The 6,000-nt window shown below is 36.7% G+C and overlaps 1 long non-coding RNA gene across 6 annotated transcripts in view; it reads right to left on the bottom strand.

Annotated features, from left to right (window-relative positions):
- Positions 1-606: 606 nt before the first annotated feature.
- The window catches only part of LOC138693972 (uncharacterized), a 60,540-nt gene continuing 55,146 nt past the window's right edge, over positions 607-6,000 (bottom strand). For 4 of the 6 annotated variants that reach the window (XR_011330658.1, XR_011330661.1, XR_011330660.1 and 1 more), the window contains 2 exons: positions 5,561-5,663; positions 607-3,302 (listed from right to left, as the gene is read on the bottom strand). This is a non-coding gene — a long non-coding RNA (uncharacterized lncRNA). Of the gene's footprint in view, positions 3,303-3,922; positions 4,042-5,560; positions 5,664-6,000 lie in introns of all 6 variants that reach the window. The other 2 variants (XR_011330662.1, XR_011330659.1) reach the window with 1 other exon arrangement.

The raw sequence follows: 6,000 nt of genomic DNA, 5'->3' as shown, positions 1-6,000 counted from the left end.
ACTTTATATATGTGATTTCTCAGAAGATAGACTGAATATTTTAGAGCTGTCAAAGATACAGTCTTGGCCAAAGAGAATTCAAGATTAAATTCTTTGCAGAAATTAATAAATTGTTTTGTAATCGTGCCTCTAGCACCACTAACAACCCAATAATTTCAATAGTTTATAACTTATACATATGTAAATAATAAGAAACAGCTGGACCATAAATTTGATTCTTCTCATTGTTGATATCTTCCAGTTGAGTTGTATTTAATTCAAAGCAGGTAGTAGGATCTATTATATAGCCTGTTGTGTTGTTAAAGGCTAATTTATCAACACGCTGACAGCTTCCTGTTTCTGATAGACCATGGATTTCTTCATAAGTGGTATATATCCCTTGTTGCGAAGAGCTTGAGCAATTGCGGACCTGATTTTGTGATGCCTGGCATTGTGTAATGTCTCACCATGGGAGCAAGATCCAAGAACGTGGGCGAGAGTTTCTATCTCGCTGCAGTGGCGACAACAGTTACTGTCCATGGATCTTCCCAGAATAGCATGTACAGCCGCAACATTACCGGAAAGCGTGCTCCATTTCTGAAATTCTAGATCTCTTAGCAAGCCATCACATTCCTTGAATCAAGAAATCCGTCTCGGGAGTTAGTGAGACTGTCATCGTATGTTAAATTTAGTCTGGTTAAGCACTGTTTGCTTTCATCTATTGGGCTTCTGGTATTTAGAATATAGGGATTATTTGATTTGTATAATGTTTTCAAAGCATTAATTTGCTGCAGAATTGTTTCCCATTCAGATCTAAAAAGTCCCAAGCCTTTAAATTTTCTGGGACTGTAAACCACATTGTCAGGAACAGGGAGTTGCAAAATTTCCTTTAAAGTGCATTTTATCATTTTGTCAGAGTCTTCTAGAAATTTTTGGGGAATCTGACGAAGGGGAATAGTTTGAATAGGATAGATGAGTGTAGGGCAAATCGAAGCATTTAAGATCTATAGAGAACTTCTGATAGGCTTGGAGAAGGGATGAAGCTGCGAGTAATTCCAAATTTTGACGTAATGTTTGCATAGCTGTTAGTGGATTAAATGCAATCTCATTTTCATAATTTACACCTAAATATTGGATTATCTAACCGGTGGATATCATTTTTGCGTCACCCTTGTCTGTACTGAAGTATCCACCTTGGAGTTCACCTTTAACAATATTAATGCACATACATTTAGACATATTTACTTCTAAGCCAATCTCTTTGAAATTTTGAATAGCCATTCTTGATAATTCCAATACAGATGGTTTGTTTTTCCCTATGATGACGGTGTCATCCTCAAACCCTAAGACAGTTAAAGGTTTGGAAGCTGGAACAAGAGGAATCCATATTCATTTGCCACCGTTTCCTCTGAAATTCCTCGAGTACGTAGTTGATTGATAAGTTGTATAAAGCAGGTGATAGAGGGGAACCTTGTAACACGCCTCTTTTAAAACTTATAGACTTTGAACGCAGATGATTGATCTCGAATACAGTTTCATTTCCTTGTTGTAATGATAAGATGAGTTCTGTAAGCTTAGAGGGAGTGGAAGAATTTTCAAGAGTTTTTCGTAGATGTAGGTGTCAGACTTCAGATGCATGCAGACAATTGTTCTTCCTCTGACACATTCGTCAAGTGAGATGTATTTCCTGATAATAGATGTACATATCAGCCAGAACCTCAATCAGAGGAATAAGGTACATTACCGGTACCTCTTTAAATTCATAATCATAACACTTTTAACATTTCAACTAAGAAAATTTTAAGTTTTAAACAAGCGTTAACATGAACATAATAAACAATGTAACTAAAGTACTGTTGTATCTCCCCCCCCCCCACACTTGTTACAAATATGTCTACTACAAGTTATAGGAGGGATGTAACTGTTGCATGGAACAAGTCTGTATGGAGGGATGTGGAAATGCAGATGCGGTTACCAAAAAGAACAGCAATTTGGGTCCCTTACTTACTTATTTACATATGGCTTTTAAGGAACCCGGAGGTTCATTGCCGCCCTCACATAAGCCCGCCATTGGTCCCTATCCTGAGCAAGATTAATCCAGTCTCTATCATCATATCCCACCTCCCTCAAATCCAATTTAATATTATCCTCCCATCTCCGTCTCGGCCTCCCCAAAGGTCTTTTTCCCTCCGGCCTCCCAACTAACACTCTATATGCATTTCTGGATTCGCCCATACGTGCTACATGCCTTGCCCATCTCAAAAGTCTGGATTTAGTGTTCCTAATTATGTCAGGTGAAGAATACAATGCGTGCAGTTCTGTATTGTGTAACTTTCTTCATTCTCCTGTAACTTCATTCCTCTTAGCCTCAAATATTTTGCTAAGAACCTTATTCTCAAACACCCATAATCTCTGTTCCTCTCTCAAAATGAGAGTCCAAGTTTCACAACCATACAGAACAACCAGTAATTGTTTGAGTCCCTACTTTCATAAACTTTGGGATTATTTGATTCAGGGGCTTTCGTTATTTGTTGAGGGTCAGTCGACAAGTAAAGAAATAACTTGCCTTCACTGCACTGAGATACACTGCCCTGAACCAAAGAAAACAAATCAACAGAATACGAGGAAGAGGAATTTGGTGCTGGTTTATCCCCTCTGGTGTACGGACCTGTGTTCCAAAGGATTAAGTAGATTATTGAATGTGTCCAACATCTTTTTCCCATGCAGCTGTTTCCACATTAACTTATTCCCCTCCTGTAGCTCGTAGTGGACTGCTACAGTACATCTCGTGCATGTGAAGTTCATACAACGTGTTAATCCCCTCCAAACCAGTGCATGTGAATCACATGGCGAGACTGCTGTTGCTGATACAGGACTCATATCCTATATGTATAGGATTGCCGTACTAGGTAAACCAACCATTTCTCTAATTCATCTGAACCTCTCGCATGTTATGTTGGTAGTCCTTAACAATCTGGCAAGAGGGAGGCTACAACAGTGCACTAGAAGATAATTATTTACATACGTATGGTACGTTTCCATGCTAGACTGAGCCTGTACATTATTTTTTAAAGTTCAGTATTTCTTTCTGGAGACTAATAATAATAAACCCTGGTTACTTATATTTTACAGTAGAAATTAGTTCAACAACTCAGTTCACTGTGTATGTGTTTATTTTATGAACAAATGTGAAGTGTGCGCATGCTGAACTTCAAATGATCAATGTTGACAGTCCTTGAATTGTTCCCTCTCCTCATCAATCAGCTGATCTGGCGCCATCTTATCTACAGCAGCAGTTTTCTTCCTCATTTTAGGACTTCATTCTAAAAGCAGGTGAAGTAGATCATGAGTTTTAATTATGTTAATGGTACTGTAACAGTTGTGTGTGTCACACCTGTCTCAAAAATTACTCTGAAGTTTATTTTATTTATTAACAACAAACTATAAAAGAAATAAACGTTTACAGAAGTAAGGTTGAGTTACTAATCAATACAATCTGAATATTACTTTCGCTTGATTCAGAATTAAGACATAATAAAGCACTGGTTAATGTCTGTCACACCCGTCCTACAGAGTATGACTGAGGTTATCAAACTACATTCACTATTACTTATAGAAAAGTGAATTAAATTAAATAAAGTTGAATTTTATAAGAGACTTCTGTGGTTGTATGTGTTCATGTCATATAGACTCATTCTCACAAATAAGAATAGTTTAAAAATATAGCCTATATATGTTCTTGCTCCAAAACATAATACATTTAAAATGTTTTTCTTCTTCTTCTAATTATTCGTAGATGAATACAGAAAAGAGAGTAAAGTGGAGAACATCAAAACAAAATTGGAGAAAGGAACTGAATGAAAATTGTAAAGCCAACAAAGTTTACTTGCTGAAGGAAAGGGAGAGAGATAGGAAGAGGCAGCAAATGCAAAGAAATGTTTACCTGCAGACAGGAACAAACTGAAGGCAGAAGAGAGCAGCAGCACAGGCTGAGCTTGGTTCTTACAAGTGTGTGCAGTCACTTGGATTGTAAGGCAGTTGAAAGAGTGAAGAAGGTGTTTCCTACAAGCCCGAGTAAAAAACAATAGGCTGTTATTAAACTTCTGGAAGCAAATCCAGATGTTCCAAATACAATGTTCAAGAAAAATAAGAAATCTTGGAACGACGTTCTACTTAGCAGCTGAAGAGGATGGTGAAGTTAAAATTATGCGTTTGAGAGTGTGTGACGAGAAAACACTCAGATTTTAGAATGGATGAAAATGATGTGTCTTATGTTTCATATGAACAACTGATCAGCATTCTTCCACAACCAACTATAAAGGTTGCAGGAAACAGCCCCTATCATGTATTTTCTAGAAGTATTTGTGTTTTAGAACTAAGTACTGTACTACTTCAGTTGATTTCTATGTTTGTTTGTCGTAATATTGTTAACATATTTTATTAAAATTATTAGAATTTAATTTAGTGCTTCCTAAAATCATATGGATCATTTTTAGTTTTAAATTTTCATTAATTTTATATACAAAACATAGGCCAAATATAACTTCACAGTGTCACACCCGTCCACCTGGAAAGTGTCACACCTGTTCTGTGCTTAATTATTTTTAAAATGCTATAATCTGGGTATAAATGTGCAATCATTACAGAAAACATTTATAACATTAAATAACCGGAACTTGTATTACAAAAATTCTCAAGATATTTGTTTTATTAAGTTCACAGAGCTTTCATTAGAGGTGTTCACTGCAAGTGCATATTTTTGTCACACTCGTCCTCGGACATTTACGATGCTGCAATCTTAAGTATTGTTAGAATTCTGCGACAATAGTTATACAGCAGGTGCAAGGTTTAATGTACTGCACTGTGATCCAAGTGTGAGAAGTGTAGCATGCACTGCAAAAAATCGGGGGTCAGTAAACTGGTTAAAAAAGTTATGCAAAAGTCACACCGGTCCACATGGAATGACTGTTTTCTAGACAATATTTAGAAGACTTTGATTTGACTTGGTCAAATACGTACAAACTACTAAAATTGGGCGGAAAGCAATAATAAATAATTCTAACCTTGTCAGGGTTCTCGCTCTCCTGTCACCTAGCTATCCCACCATCTCAGCATCATCCAACCCACCCTAACATTGTCACATTCCTTAGCCTCATTCCACTTCGTTGCCCCTCATCTAACCCACTCTAACTTTGCCATAGTCCTCAGTCTCCTGTCACTTAGCTAGTCCCTCATGTAAGCCATTCTACCAGTGGCGCCAACTTTTGAAAAATTTTGGGTGGGCTAAAAATTTTGAATTATAATAAAATATCAAATTCTCCCTTACGTGAATCGTGATGTATGTCTATTCACAACAATGATATACTATACAGAATGACAGAAAAATTAGAGATCTGACAATCTTTTTGATAAGTCAATAAAAATAACCGAATACAGATAGTGACTTAATTAAACCGTGATAAAGAGTTGTGTAGCCCTGTGAATATCAAGATTGTGATTAAGTTGTAAATTTAAGTTTAAATTAACTTTCTAATTTACGATTCGACTTTGTAACATAATATAAAGCAATATATGGACTCACCACTATGCAGCACGACGAGTTGCAAATGTGCTTCTCCTCACTGCGCTTCTTCCTATAAACTCGTCCTCCAAATCCAACTTTTCAGTGCTGTCCTTGTGTAGGCCTGTATTTAAAATAGGAATGTGATTAAGTCGCTTCTGGGACATTGCTGAACGGAGAAATGTTTTTAGCCTTTTAATTAATTCAGGCACTATTTCACAAATAACATGTGACTTCAGAAATTTAACTACATCTCCAAAATTTCTTAATTCAACACACAACATTGCAGCACTATCACACGCCATATTTCTCTGCAACCGTAAGATCTCATAGTCATTTATATCGTCATCGAAAACACACCTGACAATCCTGACATCGTCTTCTTTTCCGATAACAAAGTTTTCCATTGTATTCAAAATTTCACTTTCCTGAAAACACTCTTTAAGGGATGCTGTCACACA

Source organism: Periplaneta americana, unplaced genomic scaffold, assembly GCF_040183065.1.
Source record: "Periplaneta americana isolate PAMFEO1 unplaced genomic scaffold, P.americana_PAMFEO1_priV1 scaffold_29, whole genome shotgun sequence".
NCBI classification, from domain to species: domain Eukaryota; kingdom Metazoa; phylum Arthropoda; class Insecta; order Blattodea; family Blattidae; genus Periplaneta; species Periplaneta americana.
This window is presented reverse-complemented; position numbering and strand designations above follow the sequence as displayed.